Here is a 21,932-nt window from a genome sequence, read left to right as displayed (position 1 = left end):
GTATTACCTATTTATAACACACTGTCTCTCCTGGATTATAAATTCCTTGAGGGATAGTGATACATGTCTGATGCTTCCTCGATACCAAATACCTAGCATTCTTCATCTCTCTCTCTCTACATATATATATTTTACAGGCACTAAGTAAATATCAAATGGATGCATGAACTCCAAATGATAGCCAAAATGGAGCAAACTCTTAAATATTCTATCTGTAGCACTGTCCTAAATGATGACTTGATGGAAATGATCAATGACTGCTGAGAAAGAGATTACAAAACACAAACATGCAAATGTTATATTGCACACAGATACACAATTTTAATGAGAATCAAATATGGAGATACAAACATGGAAGCTCTAGGGCAGAAGTTAGTGTTCTCCTTTCTCCTCAGTTTCCCAACATGTAAAAAGAGAGACATGCCACTTCTACAAACATTAAAGGCAGCTAGACAAAACTTTCACCATATGGTACAAAATATACTGTTTAAGATATAGGGGTTTATGCATGTTACAAGTTTTACAACTGTCCCTATGTTAGTTAATTGCTTATAAGAGCAAACAGTACCCTGTCATGTGCTCATAACCACATGTCCTTTGGCGATTTTAATAAGAACTGGCTTGGGTTTATAGCAAAATAACTTTACTCAGGACTTTCTGCCAAAATCTTATCTGATCGACGCCCCCCACACACATACATCTGGGGACGGCATTTTGAGCACTGATTTTAAAAGACTGTGAAGATGCTCTCAAGAGTAAAAGATAGCTTCAAAAGAACTTACACTTTGAGCACTGTTCTGAAAGACTGAAGATGTTCTCAAGTGCAAAAGGCAGCTTCAAAAGAAGAACTTACATGTCAAGTGTATGGTCAACAACAAAGAGCATGAGCTGTTAACTGCCTCCTGAAAAATGCATTTCAGGTTGAGGTGAACTGATATTTACAGCAACACCAAGAACATAATACTTATAAACAAGTTGGTGGTATACTGACTAAGGAGGTGACATCAACCTCAAATTCTCTGTTTGCATCTATGTATCTAGGAAGAAGGTGGTTATCAACAGGTTCATCTCTAACATTCTTCCTGTATTAACATCTTATGGTATTGTACTGGCTCTCTTATTTTAAGCAGCAATGTGCAGTGAAGTTTCTACAAGCTGCTGAGATTGGAACTGTACAAACATCTTTTTCCATTCTCCTTGTTTCACCGCAAGAAAAAACAGTTCATTTTTCTAAAATGTATGGAATATAACTGCCAATCTACAGTGCTGCCATAGAAGTCAAAAACCTAGCAGCAAGAACAGTCATAATCATAGCCAGTACTAATCACCAATTCACTATGTGCCAAGTACTATGCTGAATGCTTTGCATTTATTAACTCACATAATCCTTTACAGTGCTGTGAAGGGTTATTTTACACACAAAAGATTACTTTTTAAAAAATATTTATTTATTTTCCCTTTTGTTGCCCTGGTTGTTGAACATTGTTGTGGTTATTGATGTTGTTGCTGTTGGACAGGACAGAGAGAAATGGAGAGAGGAGGGGAAGACAGAGAGGGGGAGAGAAAGACAGACACCTGCAGACCTGCTTCACCGCTTGTGAAGTGACTCCGCTGCAGGTGGGGAGCCCGGGGCTCAAACTGGGATCCTTATGCCTGTCCTTGTGCTTTGCGCCACATGTGCTTAACCCACTGCGCCATTGCCCACTCCCCAAAAGATTACTTTATACATAAAGAAACTGGGACATACAGAGTTCAATTACTTGCTTGAAGTAGCACAGCTAAAAATGAGTAAGTGCATAAATTACTGGCAAGATAGCTTACTTGGGTAGTACACTTGCTTTGTCATATTCAAGTCCAGCCTCCACTACCCCAGAGGAAGCTTTGATGCTGTGGTGTCCTGTTTTGTTTTTCTATCTCTGCTTCTGTCTTTGCATCTAAAAAAGTCAGCCTGGAGAGGTGAAACCCCAGTGATGACAATAAACAAACAAACTGGGATTCAAACCCAGATTTCCAAACTCTAAACCTAAACCAATATTCACCACACAACACTTTTTCCTGCTATTGAAATTTCTTAAAATAAAAAGTCAGCTTCTTGAGAGAAGGAATAAAAAAAAAATACTTAACTATGTGAGTATAAGGCTTTCCAGCAAGGATGAGTCTAGTAATGGTAGTGTGCTTAGAATCCTGATAGAAATGACTCATTTGAAATGGGTCCAGGTTGGGTGGGCTGCCATAAACAGAGAGCTGATATATGGTATGGTTAAACAGTTCAAATCCTCCAGTATTTAGTGAGCATCTGTGGCCACAGGTCAGCCAAATCCAGGCTGTAATTACACAGGCAATAGAGTACTCATTTTCATAGATTTGTAGCCCAGTTAGGGAGAGATACTTTATAGGAGTTACAATTAAAATACTGCATGATAAGTACAAGACATTAACTTTTCAGACACAGGGACATGTTAAGTAAGGAAGACAGTGGGACTGTCAGGAAGGATACGTGAAGGGCCTGGAACTTGAGATCATCTCTAGGGGAGTAGCAGAGTGAGAAGAGGAAGCAAGCTGGATAACAGGAGTGCAACATGGGTTATTCACACCAGAAGTCTGCAGGAGATGAGGCCAGAGATCAGAAAAGAACCATGGCTAGTGTTGCATGTTTATTCTGTGTCAGTTCCTGTGTGAAACCACAAGAACTGTACTGTTAAATACCCAATTAATTAGGTAACCTGATGCCAACATACAGGTCAGGCAGCTGAAGCACAGAGTAGGACAGTAAATGGCACAAAACTGGTTACAAAATGCTCGTGCTGGGACCAGGACTCACAGCATCCTTTCCAAAGCCTAGTGTGGACCCTCAAGCTCAGTAAGCTTCTAGGGGGCAAGAAGAGTTTTAAGCAAAGAAGTAACATTATCAAAAACCACACTTGCAGCTATACAACATGTAAGGGAAAAGAGACAGACCAGAGGTATGAGGCCAATCACTGAGAGAAAGCATGTCCTCCACCTGTTATCAGTCACCTTGCACAAGCCAATGGTATTCCAAAACAAGAAGGGCAAATTCTACTTCACTCAAGTAATTTTTTCATACACAAGAAGTACTTTCAAATACTCTTTCCACTCCTCAATAGCATTTATCACAGGCCTCAGAAGTATTCCTGGCAAAGCCTTTACTCCCTCTAAAATGGTGCTCTCTTGGATGTATATTGCACCATTCATCTACGTGAATCCCCAGGACACAGACAGCAATGCTTTCAGAATGGTACTTTCTACTTCACACCGAGACTGCTTCTCAGTAGTTTTCACATGAACACTATCTGCAGTGAAGCCAGGAACTCAGATGGCCAACTTGGATGCGTTCAGACCATCTGGCATATAGAAGTGACTTGGCAACAAGAAAGATAGTATTTTTCTGAGTATCTTAGAATAAAGAGCAATTGAGGGCCCACAGAGATAATATCACTAGTTTTAACCAGCATTTATGGATATACAGACTGTGCTGGGCACTTTTCTAACTTTACACTCATTAGTTCATTTGACTGCCACCACACAAATTTTACAGGGTACATACTTACTATCTGTTTCCCAGTAGGTAGGGAAACTGAGGCACAGGCAAGTTACATATCCTCATTCAGTAGATTAATAGCACAGCCAGAATTCAATTCTAGGTAACTGTATTCAGAGCTCACAGTCTTAATTGCTGTCCTATACTAATTACTGAGAGAGAGAGAGAGAGAGAGAGAGAGAGAGAGAGAGAAGTGAGCTTTACAATCCAGAACTAGGTCAACTCTGTTCAGAGCAAGTAGGTGTAATCTTTCTGTAGGATTTACATATTTATTATAACAAGGGAATAAGATGCAGATAAAAGAACATACATTTCCTAAGTCTCAATGCTGTTAGAAGAAATGGGAAACAGGAGTTACTCTCATATCTACAACTCTATGAACAGAACCTGCCAAGTAAGAACAGCACAGAGAATGAGTTAATGATGGCCTAAATAGCAGTTTCAAATCCAACCTGCTATTAATTAATTTCTGTATTGCCACTAGGGAGGAGGCAGTTAGTATTAAGTTATATTAAATTATGGAGAAGTTTCAGCATTGCTGTGACTACTTCAACGGTAATTATTAAGTTGCTATGCCTTCCCTCTCAAATAAAAAAACCTCTTTATTCTCATTCTTCAAATGCTCTGCTGCTCACCTGTCACTAGATTCTTTTGACAGGCATGACAAGCTTTTCAGATTAGTCTATAGACACTTTTCAAAGAGAACAAGGAAATCTGATTTGTAAGACTTAGGCTTCTGATTCAAATGTGGTTTCTGAAAATATGCACACATTTGGTTTCTTTTGTTTTGTTTTGTTTTCCTAAAGGACTCTAGGTTTCATCACTGTGCTGAGTTTATTACCTGCTAAGCTGATATAAGACCAAAGGAACTGTGGACACAAAGTACAGGAAAAGCAGCAATGAATTAGAAGTCCAAAAATTTGGGCTCACTCCCATTACCACTTAAGTGCTACTATTAACACCTGATCCCAGTTCAAGTTATATGACAAAACACTACTACATTTGCTGCTGACAGTGTATGAGGCTTTGAAGGATCATGGGTCTGTTGTGAATGGCCAAGTCTTTTGAAGAAAAGAACAAAGTAAACTCTATGCAAGGGTTCATTCCTTTTGCTCTGCATTGGAGGTTCAGGGGATGCTTTCTTTCTTTCTTTTTATTTACTTTTATTTATAAAAAGGAAACATTAACAAAACCATAGGATAAGAGGGGTACAACTTCACACAATTCCCACCACCAGGACTCTGTATCCCATCCCTTCCCCTGATAGTTTTCCTATTCTTTAACCCTCTGGGAGTATGGACCCAAGGTCATTGTGGGATGCAGAAGGTTCAAGGTCTGGCTTCTGGAATTGCTTCCTCGCCGAACATGGGCGTTGACAGGTCAGTCCATACTCCCAGCCTGTCTCTTTCTTTCCCTAGTGGGGAAGGGCTCTGGGGAATCAGAGCTCCAGTACACATTGGTGGGGTTGTCTGTCCAGGGAAGTCCGGTCAGCATCATGCTAGAATCTGGAACCTGGTTATTGACAAGAGTTAACATACAAAGCCAAACAAATTGTTGACCAATCATGGATCTAAGGGCTGGAACAGTGCAGGGAAGAATTGGGGAGGGGGGTCCTCCATTTTGTAGATAGCTAGTAGGCATATTTTAATTAAATTCCAAAGGGCCTGTGGCTATACTAGTTTTTTGTTTTTTTTTTTCTTTTTGCCCCTGACCCTGAAATCTGATATGCTGGTGGATCCAAGCTATTGTCTGGAGAGATGATGTCATGGCTGGAAAAAGGACCAGAAAGCTGGATCAGGGAACAAAGTAGCTCCCTAATATGGGAAACGGGTATAAATATTGTTGACTGTAAACCCCACTGATTTGATGTGATCTGGGGCCCATAATCAGCTTAGGAGCCTATGTGACCTCTACATCCCTCTAGATCTCAGCTCACATTCTGTGGTCATGAGTAGGAACATTCCATGCTGCCCCAATATCAACCCATCTTCCTCAGGTGTAGCATAGATTATGCTGTCCATCCTCCCTTAGGAGGATGGAACATTCTCTACCATTGTTGATCCAAGTTGAGGGCAAGGTCCTATGGGGGCCCACAAAAGGGTTCTATTGTGTTGTTCCTGATATAAATGACTGGTAACAATGGAGAGAGGGATTTATTCGAGATCTAGGCCCATCAAGTCTGTTTGGGAATCTCAGGACCCCCCAACTAGGGCCCCAGCTGATGGGGTGGCCTGATAGTGACTAAAGAGTCATTGTTAAAGTATGCCAGTCTCTTGCCCCTATTCAGCTTTTGCAGTCCTTGCTTTGATGAGGTTAGCTTTGGAGTGAGCGAGAGAACTGTAATGGGAAGTAGATGAGGAGGGTATCTAAGTCTAAGTAGACACTATTCATTAGGAACTTGATACTGACTCACTACAGACTATTGTGTATTTTTGCTTTCAGGTATATATTTTGCCCTAATTTATGGATACATGTGAACATATGGTCTATCTTACAAGATCTGGCCTATATCTAGGTTTTGGGACTTTGTTAGGAAGTGAACCTTTTGGAATGGAATTAGAGAATACTATGAAGCAAAGGTCTCACCAGAGTAATGAGGGTAAAGGGTTGGCATTCCTTGCCTGACGTCTCTGTACACAATCTGAAGTGAAGCATGCTGAGGTGATACTCCTTGCATTGATTAGGCTGGGATCAGCAGATGCAATATCATGTGTTATGACTTGAGAGAAGCATGTAGGAAAGTGAGCCCCACCCCAGAGGTTGCAGGACTATGGGAAATACAGGCTCTATAAAGGAAGTGAGAGGTTCCTGCTGTCTTAGGGTTTAAGAGGACAATATAGATAGTTATTGCTATAATCACATTGTTTGGCAATTTGGTTAACTTTGAAAAATCCCTTTGTTAGGATTTGCTGTATTGTATACCACATCACCATATTTTATGTCCTTTTATATTATTTGCATATAGCTATGCCACCTGTTGCTTCTGTTCTCTCTGGACTAACATTTTAAGAGGGTCAACATTTCAAAGACTCAGCCTATGTATTAAAAAGACTCAGTCTGTGCTTTAAGAAGTTTGAGACATTCTATCAGTTTTTCCCCTCTCATATTACTTAGTGATTTATATGACTAAAAATTAATAGGAGTGTACATAAACACTATTCCCACCACTAAAAGACTGTGTTCCACCCCATTCCCCCCACTTTTTACTCCCCCACTGCCCCATGAAGCTGAACATCCACCCTCACCCTCTACCCAGGGTTTTACTTTTGGGCCTTACTCAAAATTTAGTCAGATCCTGCTTTGAGTTTCCCTTTCTGTTATTCTTTCTCAACTTCTGTTGATGAGTGGGATCATCCCATAGCCATCTTTACCTTTCTGACTTAGCTCACTTAACATAATTCCTTCTAGCTCCATCCAAGATGGGTCAGAGAAGGTGGATTCATTGTTCTTAATAGCTGCGTAGTATTCCATTGTGTATATATACCACAGTTTTCTCAGCCACTCATCTGTTGTTGGGCACCTGGGTTGCTTCAGGGTTTTAGCTATTATGAAATGTGCTGCTATGAACATAGGTGTACACATATCTTTCTGTTTGGGTGTTATGGAGTCCTTGGGGTATAACCCCAGGAGAGGAATTACTGGGTCATATGGAAGGTCCATGTCTAACCTTATGAGAGTTCTCCAGACTGCTCTCCACAGAGGCTGGACCAATTTACATTCCCACCAGCAGTGCTGGTTCCTCTGTCCCCACAGTCTCTCCAGCATTTGTTGCTGCTGTCCTTTTTGATGTATGCCATTCACACAAGAGTGAGGTGGTACCTCAATGTTGTCTTTATTTGCATTTCTCTGACAATCAGTGACCTGGAACAATTTTTCATATGTTTGTCAGCCTTTTGGATCTCTTCTGTAGTGAATGTTCTGTTCATATCCTCTGCCCAATTTTGGATGGGGTTGTGTGTTTTTTTGTTGCTAAGTTTGCTGAGCTCTTTTATAGTTTGATGATTAGTCTCTTGTCTGATATATGGCATGCGAAGATCTTCTCCCATTCTGTGAGGGGTCTCCTTGTTTGTGTGATAGTTTTTTTGGCTTCACAGAAGCTTTTCAACTTGATGTAGTACCATTGGTTTGTTTCTGCTTTAGTCTTCCTTGCAATTGGGTTTGTTTCATCAAAGATGTCCTTCAGGTTTAGGTGGGAAAGTGTTCACCAATGTTTTCCTCTAAGGATTTGATAGTTTCTGGTCTAACATCCATGTCCTTGATCCATTTGGAGTTGATTTTTGTTTCTGGTGAGATAAGGCGGTTCAGTTTCATTCCTCTGCATATTTCAACCCAGTTTTCCAAGCACCATTTATTGAACAGAGTCTCCTTCCTCCATTTAATACTTTGGACCCTTTATCAGATTAGATATCCTTAAGTGTGGGGGTTTAGTTCTGGGCTTTCAATTCTGTTCCACTGGTCTGTGTGCCTATTTTTCAGGCTGTTTTGATGATGATGGTCTTATACTATAGTTTGAGATCCGGGAGTGTGATGCCTCCATTTCTGTTTCTATTCCTCAAGATTGTTTTGGCAATTCTAGGTGTTTTCTGGTTCCAGATAAATGATTGTAGTTTTTGTTCTATTCTCTTAAAGAAGGTTGGTGGAACTTTGATGGGTATCACATTTTATTTGTATATGGCTCTGGGGAGAATATTCATTTTGATGATATTTATTCTTTCAATCCATGAGCATATGGGATGTCTTTCCATTTCTTGGCACCATTTTCTATTTCCTTGAATAGTGACTCATAGTTTTCTGTATACAAGTCTTTCAATACTTTGGTCAACTTTACTCCGAGGTATTTCATTGATTTTGCTGCAACAGTGAATGGGAGTGGTTTCTGGATGTCTTCTTCTTCAGATTTAGTGTCTACAAAAAGAAATGCCACTGATTTTTGTACATTGATTTTGTGGCCTGACACCATGCTATATTTCCTAATAACTTCCAGTAGTTTTCTGCTGGATACTTTAGGTTTTTCTATGTATACTATCATATCATCTGCAAATAGTGAGAGCTTGACTTCTCTGCTTCCAATCTGTATTCCTTTGATTTATTTCTCTTGCCTGATTGCTATGGCATGAACTTCCAATACTATGTTGAAGAGTAATGGACATCCCAGTAGTGGACATCCCAGTCTAGTCCCCAATCTGAGGGGGAATGCTTTCAGCTTCTGTCCATTGATATAATGTTGGCTGTTGGTTTGCTATATATGGACTCCTAACCCTAACCATAACCCTAACCCTGTCCTTGACTGAGATTCAAACTCAACAGCTATGAGTTAGAGATCATTATGCCCCTGAAAGAATCTACTGGTGATTTTAATATCAAGCCCCAAATGGATTATGTGCTACTTTGAATGTATTTACAACATTCCATATACAGTAAATGTCAGTATTTATAAAACACTAGGAATTAACATAGAGGTGATTTGGTAGCACCTATGTGGGGCAGGTTAAAAAATTTCCTTTATGGGCTGGGGAGACAGCATAATGGTTATCCAAAGGACTTTCATGTGTGAGGCTCTGAGGTCTCTGGTTAAAATCCCCAGCACCACTATGGGCTAGAGTTGAGCAATGCTCTGGTCTTTCTGTGTCTTTCTCTCTGTATCTCTCTCTCATTTAAACAAATAAAAAAATTGCCTTTATAGTACATTATGTGAGAAAAAAATGCTAGAAAGGATATTAAACAATTGATTTTTATAAGTATTATATTGAATATAGTCTTGAACTCACTGAATTTAATTAGTTTACAAATGAAGCCACATAAAAACAGTGATGTTCAAATATAATTTGAAGTACTATGACTTTTTTAAGAATTATAGTACAGATGAAATGTTTCAGCACAGCAAGAAATGTAGTCATAAATATGTGGTGTGCATGTGAAAGTCATTCACAGCACATAATTTTAGGAAGCTCTCAGTTATGTTATGTTATCCCAGATTTAATTTGGGGTGGAACAAAAATTCAAAGACTCAGAAGATGCAGCCACAGCTTGTATCCTGTTCCAGTAAAATCTTAAGCCAAATGTTAAATAAAAGGCCAATCTAGACACAATTCAGAGACATGTGACTTCTAGAAAGTTTAAGTAACCAAGCAAAATGAATAAACAGCTCCAACAAAGAAAGCCTGACAACCAGAAAAGAAGGTAGAAGAAAAGGGTTTTTCAAATGCTCAGTTTTCTGAACCATAGAGGCAAATTACTTGCCCCATGCTCTTTAGGTACACAGTGATGGAATGCCAGAAAATTCCTCCAAGATGCTGTTAATGGGCCAACACTACTTCAATAGGTCCAGTTTCCTCAGTAAAAAGGTTGTATTTAATGTCAACTTCATTCTGACAAGATTTTCAATTCAGTATAATCAACAATCCCAAAATCAAACTCAAGTATTTCAATAAAGCATATATTAAGAACTTGAAGCCTTTACTATTTTTAGGCATAGACCAAACTAATAAAAAAAAATAATGGTTTCTTATATAAAAGTTCACATAAAGTAATTTCAGTAGTTATTATGAACTTCTTTCCAGAAAGATAACACAAGGTCAGATGTTGCATGCTTTGAAAGATAGTTTAAATATTTATAGTTCTTTTAATCTATGGCTTTCAGATTACTGAAAATTTCAGATTATAGGCTACAGCAAGAAATGCTTTATTATTTCAACCAATATGCCTATATATGAGCAAAACTGAAAAAGTTCCACACAGCTTTTCATTTCTTTCATTTAAAAATATTGCTAAAGATATGGGTTAACTATTATTTCTACAATTATCTATTTATGTTTGTATATAATTGCCCTCCTTATTTTTTAAAGGTCCCATCTTCTCTTCCTTTTCCAAGCTACACATAACCCTATTACTACAACAAATGTTCCTCCCTTTTCTCCTCTTCTTTCTAACTGATGAAGTTAGAGTTCAGAGCCCTCTTATCCTCTTCCTCCTATCTCTTCTCCCCCATTGGGAAAACAGATCAAATTTAAAGGAAAACTACTATAGCTTACAATAGAGGGATTGGGGATTCAGAACTCTAGTGATAGAAACAGTATGGAATTATACTCCCGTTGACACATGATTTTATAAGTCAATATGAACTAACTCATAAAATATTACTAAAAATGTTAATACTGATCAAGACATAGAAATTAATTTACACATCGCTTCTCGGCCTTTTGGCTAAGATCAAGTGTAGAAATTAATTTACAATCTATCACTGAGTTTACCACAGTCAGAAAAATATCATTTAGCTTAGTTACAGTTTATCTGTATAATGAAATACTAAGAAGTCGTTTAAAAAAAAACAAGGTGGCTGACTCTACCTTTTGTGGAATGATTTCCAAAATAGATTATTAGATAAAAGAGCAGCAGCTTTTAAATAGTAGAGTTAGCTTTGTAATGATGTTCAAACATGTTTTCCCTCTAACTTTTATCAACAGGATATGACACACACCCCCCAAAGTTTTCAATTACTGCTCATAAAAATTATCTAGGAGGTATGGTGAAATTCCTGGACCTCATCTCTAGAGATTCCCATACAGCAAGCCTGGAGTGAGGTCCAGAGACTTGTATTTTTCATATGCACCCACCCACAGCATTCACACAAACAATTGTAAAACAGGTGGTCTAAGTCCACACTTGGAGAACCACTTGCAAAGTTTCAGTGGCAGCTGTTAGGCCATAACTATAAGCTTTATAGCCATAGCTATGTGCCAGAAACTTGCAGTCTTCCAGAGCCAGGTGAGAATACCAGGTTCTGAGGCTCACTGAAGACCTCTGCTTCAGAAGAAAATCTTGGAAGCACCAATGCCCTAGGGTCAAATCAGTTCTAAAGGTGGTGGAGGAAGTGACATGCGATTCTTAAATTCTCATGGCGTTTCCACTGTGGGTATATTTTCTCTTGTCTCCCTATTTTCATTTCCTAGAACAAAGAAGTCAAGTAGAGAATTCCTCAGTACTAAGATGAAGTTTTTTCTCAGTATTTGTTTCTCAGAACTAGGATGTGTTTCAGTCAAACATCTAGAGCCCTGCTAGGTGGAAGTGTAAAGTTTCACCTTTGTGAGACTTCAAAAAGGTGTGTCTCTCTGAATAAGAATGCAACTGGGCTCACGATAAGGAGCGTGACCAGGAGAGAATAGGCTGGATTTCAATATTCCTACCCCATCCCAGCATTTGTAGGCACTCAACAACTTACACAACTTTGTCAGATGCAGTTCACTTTACTGTATTATTGCACCCATCAGCTTCAGCCTGGAGTTTATTCTGCACTCTGGGAATAAAAAGGACAAACAGTGCTGGAGGAGGAAGAAAGAACTATACTGGGATCCAAGACAATTTTCAGTCTTTTTTCTTTTCTTGTTCTTTGCTGCTGTTCTTGTCCTCTCCTCCTCCTTCTTCTTTTATTTATTTTTATTAACAAAGTTCTACTCACCTCTGATTTATGATGGTGTGGGGGAATTGAACCTAGAACTTTGGAATCTTAGGCATGAAACCTTTTTTGCATAATCAACTATGCCATTCCTCCACTCTGATTTTCACTCCTTATCCTGCATCTGGCTATCTACATTACTGAGATAGTCTTTGGGATACCTGGTGTGCAGTCTTCTTAGAATGAAGAGTTTTGCTTAACTTGAGAACTCCTCTGGGTCTGGCTTTATCTTGCACAATCCAATTCTTCCTTCTCTATACAACAGAAACACTTTTCCTTCCAGTCACCAGGTTTTGCTCTAGGATACCTCTGGCCTTTGTTGTACTGGATTGTGTTGCTAATACCTCTGTATCCTCCAAGCTCCAGTTCAAGGTTATCTATTTCTCTAAGCCTTCCCTGACTATATCTGGAGTAACACACACACACACACATACACACACACACACACACACTCACACACCTTCCTTTGAGCAAGTGCCTTACTGAACTGAAATTCTTGGCTGACATGAGACCACATCTTTTGGAAATGATGTTCCAGTGACCACACAATATTAGGTATTTAAGAAGCTCAATATATACTGAAGGAATAAATAAATAAATGGAAGGACTTTTTTCACTTACTTTTTTTATTAGTGGTTTAATGTTGATTTACAAAACTACAAGATAACAGGGGTACAACTCCATGTCATTCCCACCACCAGAGTTCTGAATCCCCAATTCCTCCATTGTTCTCCAGCAGTTCTCCTAAAGTTGTAGCTACGAATTAACTACTATTTCTACAACTATGTGTCTATATTTGCATATATTTGCCCCACCCTTTTCCTCTTATGGTCCCATCGTCTCTTCCTTTCCAAGTCACATATGTACCTATTACTACATCCAAATGCCCCACCCTTTTGACCTCCTCTTTCTCCGGGTTCTGATGGAGCTGAAGTTCAGAGCCCTCTGGTAATCTTCCCCTGTTCATTTCTCCCCCAAGGGGAGTGTGGATCAAAATTATTTTGGGGATGCAGAAGGTGGGAGGTCTGGTTTCTGTAACTGCTTCTCCGCTGAACATGGGCATTAGCAGGTTGATCCATACCCCCAGCCTGTTTCTATCTTTACCTAGTGGGGAAGGACTCGGGAGAGGTGAGGTTCCATGACACACTGGTGAGGTTGTCTACCCAGGGAAGTCAGGATGGTGTCATGATAGTGTCTGCAACTTGGTGGCTGAAAGGCGGCAAGATATAAAGCAGGACACATTATTAATGAACAGGAAACAAAAAGTAGAGACAAAGCAGATGAGAATAGGATCTTAGATTGGAAAGAACTAGAAAGACCATTTTAGGCATGTTCCTAGGGGCCCACAACTATCATAGTTTTTGCTTTAGTTTGATAGCTAACACAGAGTTGGACAAAAATATTGTCTGAGAAGATGGTATCAGAGTAGAGAAAAGGGTTAGAAAGTTGGATTAGGGCAGAGAGTAGCTCCCAGTCTTGAAAAAAAATAAAATCTATGAATAAAATTAACTCTTTGTTTCCCCCATCCACCTGACTTGGGGTCCATTTATATTTATATTGAGCACAGGAGCCTATATAACCTCTGAGTCCCTAGTTGGTCTGAATTTGAAGTTCATGGCCATAGCTGGGAACATTTCAGGATGCACTCATTTCAGGACCAGTCTTCCTCAAGTGGCAGGACAGGATAACCCGGCCTCCCTCTGGAGATTAGGGCAGGAAAGTTTTTTTTTTTTTCTTTTCTTTCTATTGACTTATTATTCTATACAGAAATGCACTATGACTTTTCCATCAACCAAAAAAATATCTTCTAGAAATTACAAAAGTATACCTGTGTCATGGAAAAGAACATTATGTTTAGTGTTTGGAACTATAGATAGCTCCTTTAAGCATAAGAGAAAATGATATTATCCACAGATGGAATATAGGATGTATTCTCATCAATGAAGCAAGAGTGGTGTTTTAAAAATATGTCAGGACCTATTATTTTACTATCTGCTTAAGCTCCCAAAGGATGAAGTCTATTTCATTCACTATTAATCACTAGTACTTCAAGCAGTGCCTGAAATCTAAAAAGTGCTCTATTAAAAAATGCAGCAAGAAATAGATATATGGATGGACAGATGGATGGGTAGATGGATAGATGGGTGAATGGATGAACAAACTAGCAAATGGACTCACAAAGATCAAAGTTACTGGGTAAAGAAAAAGAAAATTAAGAGAGAAAGAAAAGGAAGGAACTTGGTTGGAACTGACTCTGCATTGATAAGCATGTTTACAAAATGCTTTATAATCATTAATCAGCCCTTAAAAAACCACATCCCCTCCTATGCAAGTGGTATGATGCTCCTGGTTTTAAGATAAGGGAATTCAAGCCCAAGATCACACAACAAATCAGCTTCAAGTTCAATGGCTCACCCCCAGTTGGTAATAAGAACAAGATTAAAGATACCATTGATTTGCACGAGGTTGAAATATTAGAAGAAATAAAAGAGTGTAAGGCATGGAACCAAGAAAACTTTGACCCTATTCTTGGCACACTGCATCACAAGAGAAACGGGCTGCTCTGTCTGGAATCGTTAAGTCCTCAGTGTGTGTACACTGCATTATTCAGTCATCAGTTTCCACCGGCCCTGAGAGGCAGACATTTGCAGGAAACAATAGGAGCTGCAGATCTGCTCTGGAGTCTCAGGCTCAGGCTGCCAATCAACTGTGACACCACACTGTCACCAGGATCTGTGGTTCATTCACCACCTGCACAAGCTCTTTACAGAAAGGAGAGAAGGGACAAGAGAGCAGAATAAAACACCAACCGAAGAGGAAAAGCAGAGTAAAATCAAACATTGGGGTGCTGGAAAAGTTATGATGCATTTTTGTACAAAATGCATAATAAACATAATAGAAAATTACATCATGACTTTTCCAACAACACAATAAAACAGGCTGACAGAAGACATAAACACACACAATCACAGTCTAATTATGGTGCAATCATCTGGTGGCAAATATGAGACTCTTAAATTCTACTGACCACCCCCTCCCCAGAAAAATGAAGGAAAATGGACAGATGGATAGAGTGCTAATTTTTCTATCCAAGTTTTTAAAGTCAAAATTAAATTTGCTTAAAAAAAACAGCATTTGGCTTCCCAGCATAATTACTCATATTCCAAGAAGAGAAGGAAAGTGTCAATTTTGATGCAACTTAGAAATTAATTTTGGTAAGCCGTTTTTGCAATTTGCTTTTTATTTAGCTTGGGAAATGAAATCAATTTCCTCTCTTCTGTATTAAAATATTTTCCACTAAAACATAAAAACATATTCAATACTGCAAGAGGGAAAGAGGTCATTAGTGAGCTTGCCTGGCTGAACTACAAAAGAAAAAACCAAGACCCACTGAGAAATAAGGAAGCCCCTATCCTCAATCCCCTTTAAACCTTCTTCATTTTTCCATCAAGTGGAAGAACCGAGGAAAAATAGCCTAATATGCCCAGGACACTGAAAAGACCTGAGTGTAAAATCTTTGCTTTTCCAAGTACGGCAGAGGGTATGACACTGAATTCCTGTCTCCCCAAATACCAGAAGTAATGATGAAAACATACCTGAGAATATATTGAAATAGCAACAAAGAAAATCCAAAGCTGAGGATAAAGTATATTCTGGCCTAGCAATTGAATTAGTCATTCATCTAAATGTAACCTCAAGTAAAGCCAAATTAAATACTTATTTTTTTCAATATTTTATTTATTTTAATGAGAAAGATACAGAGAGTAAGACAGAAAAGAGGGAAAGATACAAAAAGAGACCAGGGCACAGTTGGGACTTAAGGTTGTACTGGTGAGTGAACCCCAGAACTCAGGGTCTCAGGCATGAAAGTCTCCTGCATAACCATTATGCTATCTCCCCAGTCCAAGGAAACACCTTTAATCAATTTTAAATAATATGAAAAATTATTGGAAGATTTCTACATATTAGTTTTTATTTTATTTTATTTTATTTTATTTTATTTTATTTTATTTGATAGTTGAGAGAGACAGAGAGAGAGGAGCCAGAGCACCACTTTGGTATATGCAGTGCAGGGTATCAAAATGAGAATCTCAGGCATTCAAGTCTTACCTATGCTTTACCAGTTAAGCTAGTACCTAAGCAAACATATTAACTTTTTAAGTTTTACTGAGATAAAATTTATACAAAATAAATTTCATCTTTTTAAGTGTACAGTGTGATGGATTTTGGCAAATATATACAACCTCAGTAAAATCATTATCACAATAAATGCAAACACAAGAGTTCCCTCGTATATCTTTGGGCCCAAAAGCCTTCCCTCCATCCCAAGGCCCAGGAAACCATTATTCTGCTTCTTATTACTGTAGTTTTACCTGTTCTAGAATCCTATATAAATAATAGTATAGAGCATGTAATTAAAATACGCAAAATACTTTCTGGACTATGAAGTACTTCATATATCTGGATTATTTCAATTAACAGGACAGTTTTGAGATTCATGCATCTTACTCTATATAAATTGAGCTTGTTCTTTTTTATTATCAACTAAGATTCCATTTCTTCCCATAACTTCTTAAGTTTGTATTTATTTTATGAAAGGGAATCAGAGTAAACCAGAAAAATCACTATCAGATAGACTGTGTTGGGAATCAAACTTGGCACCTCACAGACACAAGTGCTACACTCTTACCAGCTGAGTCACCTCTCTCATTGCTATATCGCTGTTTAAAATTAATTAATCAACTAATTTGATAGAGATGGGAACTGAGAAGGGGGAGGCAGAAAGGGGGAGAGGCACCTGCAGCACTGCTCCACCTCTCATGAAGCTTCCTCCCTGCAGGTGGGGCCCTTGTACTTGAACCCAGGTCCTTGTGCACGGTAGCATGTGTGCTCTATTAGTTGTGCCACGACCTGACCCCAGCCGTATCACTTGCATATTCTTACTAGAAGTCCCAAGGTAGTTGTGCCACCACCCCAGATGCAGAAATGTCAAAATGACTTTGATCACTTGACCATGTAGGAAAAAAAAAGTCAGCAATAGGGGGTTGGGTGGTAGCACAGCAGGCTAAGCGCACATGGTGTGAAGCTCAAAGACCAGTGCAAAAATCCAGGTTCGAGTCTCTGGCTCCCCACCTGCAGGGGTGTCTCTTCATAAGCGGTGAGGCAGGTATAAAGATGTCTACCTTTCTCTCTCCCTCTTTGTTTTCCCTTCCTCTCTCGATTTCTCTGTCCTATCCAACAACAATGGCAGCAATAACAACAATAATAGTAACAACAACAACAAAGATAAACAGCAAGGACAACAAAGGGAAAAAACAACCTCCAGGAGCAGTGGATTCATAGTGCAGGCACCAAGCCCCAGCAATAATGCTGGAGGCAAAAAGAAAGGAAGGAAGGAAGGAAGGAAGGAAGGAAGGAAGGAAGGAAGGGAGGGAGGGAGGGAGGGAGGAAAAAAGAAAGAAAGAAAGAAAGAAAGAAAGAAAGAAAGAAAGAAAGAAAGAAAGAGAAGAAAGCCAGCAAGAATTTCTAAGCACAGAGTTGGAAATAACCAGAAACACTGAGGAAAAGAAGCAGCAATTTGAGAAGCCAACACTCTCAAAAACCTCTTGACTATAAAAAGAGCGGCCCTACATCAAATTAGAAAAGGCCATTGTACTGATTGGAGGGTCATTACCGCTGTGAAACAGTCAACAGTGATGCGCCTGACCCACTGCCCATTGCCCACCGTGAGTGTCCCATAGCATTTGAAAATTCAGGATCTTTAGGTGTTTCACATGAGTCAATTTTCAGATAACTTAAATTTGTCCCATTAAGAGCCTTTAAGTGCTAATTAAGTACTAAAAAGGTACTATTTTCATGCCTTATTAAACAGAGTCTACTGAACATAATTAAATGTTACTTGATGATGCAGAATTATCATTATAAACAGTCTGGCTCCCAGACTAAGCTCTTAAGCAGAGATGTTCTCAGGGGTGACCCAAGTTAGGCAGACTTGTATCTTCTTATTCTTAGTTACCCAAAACTGCAGATATTTTTAAGCAGAAGTTTCCAATGTCTATAATTTTTTTTTGTCACCAGGATTATTTCTAGGGTTCAGTGTTTGCTGACAGAGAGATATAGGGAAGAGAGAGACAAAGAGAGAGAGAGGCCCCAAGATCTGCAGCACTGCTCCATTATTTATGAAGCCTTCCATCCTGAGTGGGGGCTTGAACCTGAATCCTTGAGCATGATAACATGTGTGCTCTACTGGATGCACCACCATTCAGCCCCTACACTTTCCAAAATGTTATCTGATGCTTAATACTATTGCTATATCATTATTGCTACTTTACTACCATATTCCTTTTAACAATAATGATAAAGAATTTTCATGGTATAGAAAAGTCAAGAAAATAGGTGCTTAAATGGTCACCTAGTAATTTTGAAACTGTTTACACCTGATGTATTTCTTTTCCTCTATACTGAAAAAGTGTGTGTGCGTACACGTGTGCTTTTAGCCAGAGACCTTGCATATGTGTGATTCCATCACCGCTAGGCTGCTTTTTTATTCAGGTAGAGAGACAGAGACAGAGGGAGAGATCATGGCACCAGTTTCCTTTGGGGTCAAACTTGGGCCACATGCATGGCAAGACGTGTACCCTACTTGGCAAGCTTTCTCCTCAGCCCCCATATAATGTATATTCACCATCCAAAGTATATGGAAAATACAGACAAGAGCTTAATCATAATATATCATCTTCATAACTAATGTTCATTTTGGTAAATTTCCTTTATTTTCTTTTTCCTGTGTAACTGGGGTTTCCCAAATAGTTGCATATATATATGTATGTATGTATGTATAAAATTTGGAATATCACTTTTATAACCTTATCAAGCATGTCTTTTGGTTGCTAGCATAACCATCATTTTTACAAGGCTGCCTAGTAGAGTGAATGTGCCAGTTATCTCATCATAGCTCATGCAGGGTATCTCCAACTCCTTACTCTTACTCACAGGCTTCAGAGAATATCTTTATGCATAGAGTCTAATGTCCTCACATTGAATCTACTCAAAAAGAGTATCTGAGTACCATCTAACTTGAGAGTAATACCTTGGGCTCATCAGTGTGGGCTTGAAGTAATGGATTCGCTCATTAATTCTTCCATCCACTTGATTCTAGAGATCATTTCAGTAATAGGAACCAAAACAACTAAGATCTGGCCCTTGTCCTCCACAAACTCACATGATATCTGTGGTGACAAACCAGTTGCACTTGAAATTAAGAACAGGAAAGGAGCATGGTGTGGGGGCAGGGATTCACCACTAAGCTGGTATAGTAATGATGCTTGGGTCCATGGGAGGGTAACCATCTGTGGCTAATGTATTTGGAACAAGCAGGATAGGAACTTTAAGGACAAGTAAGGCTGTAAGTATATATCCACTTCATCTGCTACACTGCTCTAATATTAGCAAAGAGAAAGCATCCAGATACTTTCTCCTGAGTCTAAATCAAACATAACAAAAATGATAATTTTTTCTATCCTGGTATTAAGTACTGTCACTATCATTTTTGGTGAAGGAAACAAGTCCTTTCTTGTGATTCCAGGAACATTCACACATGAGTTGGACTGTACTGCCTAAAAACAGCCTCCTATCCTCAGGCAGCCCAAGTTTCCATCTCCTAGCAATCTGGACCAGACAGCTATATCCCTTCTCTTTCTCTATCAACAAATACATGGTCCGTCTTTGTTTTATTAATGTTTACCAGACTGGAAACGGTGCCAAGGACATATGTCCCGTGTCAGGAAGATATCCACAGAGAAGGAAAGGGCTGCAGAGTTCACTCCTTTTCTCCTCTGAGGGTTAAAATGTGAACAGGCAGCAATGCAGAAAGGCTTGAGTCAAGGTCCTGACCCAGCCCTAGTCTATCAGATATATGATATGAGCCTTTGCCTTTATGGGTTCTCACAAGCCCTCCTCAGCATTACCTCCCTCACTGGTCAATTTCTCAATGTAAGAAACAGGGTTGAGAGAGAGAGGTCACCACCTAGTAAAGTACAACACCTTGTTGTACCTGAAGTTGTGGGAGCACAATGGATAAGCATAGGGGAGCTCCATGGCTCAGGGGAGCAATGCTATGGCATCTGTCTCTCCTCTCTCTTCTTCTCCCTCTCCCTCTAAACAATGAAGAAATCAGGCTAGCAGGTAGCTCAGCAGTATCAAGCATATGAAAGGCCCTGAGTTAAGTCCCCATAACTACATTAAAAAAGAAGTGGGCTCAGGAGATAACTGACCAGTAGAGAATATACTTAATTATGTGTGAGGGCTCAGGTTAGATAAGAAGCCACTGGCCACCACATAGAATCACCATGAAAGATGGAAGCTTCACCAGTGATGTAGAGACATTCTGGTGTCTTTTTCTCTCTTTCTCTCTTCTGTCTTTCAATCTCTGTATGAAAAAATAGGAGAAAAAAAATCACTGGGAGCTGTGTAAGTGTGCAGGCAAGAAGCCCCAACAAAGTGCTAGAGGATAAAATAAAAGGAACTCTGACACACTGTTGGGAGGAGTGCAATGTGGTATAATCCCTAAGCAAAACAATTTGGAGCATCCTGAACAAATAAAAATGGAAATACTTTATAACCGAGCAAGAACACTCCTAGGCATCTATCCAAAGGACACGAAAGCACTAATTTGGAAAGGGCATATGCACCCTCTTCTATGTTCACAGCTGCAGTGTTTACAATAGCTAAAATATGTAAGTAAGCTAAATGTCCAAAGATAAATAACTGAGTAAAGAAATTATGGTATGTATGTTTAATGTGTTACTACTTTGCAATAAAAAAGACAAAATTATATCATTTAGAAAAATGGATGGAATTGGAGGTGAAATAATTAGTGCTAAGTGAAAAAAGGGACAACTAACTGGCAGATAGTTTTGCTCTTATATGTAATACGAATGACTAGAACATATGAACTTGCAAAAAAAAAAAAGGAAGCCATATTGTCTCTTGAATTTGGTGAGAATATAGTGGTTCTGAGGGAAGGTAGGGGAGGGGGGCACACAGAACTTTGGTGATGCACCAGGTGTGGGTATGAAATTATACCCCTGAAATCTTATAATTTTGTAAAATATTGTTAAATCACAATGTAAAAAAACAATGAAGAAAAAAGAAATAGGGGAAGAATCTAATTGGTAAGATGGTAAGAGAGAGGAAATTAAATGCAACAGGAAAATCCCAAACCCAAAGTCCAAATAAATTACTATGTAAGCAACACATTTTTTTTCTTCCATTTGAATCAGTGAGGGATTCTTCCATTTGAATCAAAGGAGGTCTCGAAACTACATCAGGCTCAACCTGACGCTGTTGACTGGCTACGGAAGAAGGGCAAACGCTAGAAGAAGAGTGAGGGAGGAAAAAAGTTCACTTCTATTTAAATCTAAGGTTTGTCTAAAACAAATGCATGGCCCTGTGGGGGTGGGGGAGTAGATCATTTGTTCTTCAAGAGTATCTCACTTTCTTCTCATTATTAGCTTTTTAATTCCATTATCTCCCATGATATTTTCTTCCTTTCGTTACGTATTTTTCCTATAAGTCTTACAAAGCTGACTAGTAAAGTAGCTTCAAGCAGTCACTTTAGTCACATGGGAAAAGATAGAGTGCCCCATGTGGTCACCAAGAATCAATGCAATGGAGGGCTGTGTCTTCCTCTGTGGCCTTCCCAGGAAAGTGCTCTGTGAGTTTCTCTGGTGAGGAATATTCCCTAATTCTTTCAGAAAAAAAAGACCTTGGAACTAAAACTGCTTTTTTAAGGAGATGCAGACTGCTAGGGAAGGCAGTTAGAGGAATCAAGTAAGGACACCGTGTACCAGAGAGAGGGAGATGGTCCTTCTATCTGGTGCAGAGGGAGGTTTCTAAAGCTCAGAGGGGACGAATCGGCCA

The 21,932-nt window shown here is 39.1% G+C and overlaps 1 protein-coding gene and 1 pseudogene across 1 annotated transcript in view; one reads left to right on the top strand and one right to left on the bottom strand.

Moving 5' to 3' along the window:
- JAZF1 (JAZF zinc finger 1) overlaps positions 1-21,932 on the bottom strand; it is a 384,746-nt gene that overhangs the window by 317,909 nt on the left and 44,905 nt on the right. The gene's annotated exons all lie outside the window — the stretch shown is intronic.
- Positions 10,743-10,885, top strand: LOC132539985 (U2 spliceosomal RNA; annotated as a pseudogene).

The sequence above is a fragment of the Erinaceus europaeus genome, chromosome 8 (assembly GCF_950295315.1).
Source record: "Erinaceus europaeus chromosome 8, mEriEur2.1, whole genome shotgun sequence".
Lineage (NCBI taxonomy): Eukaryota > Metazoa > Chordata > Mammalia > Eulipotyphla > Erinaceidae > Erinaceus > Erinaceus europaeus.
Note: the sequence above shows the minus strand (reverse complement) of the source record. Positions and strands in the feature narration are given on the sequence as shown.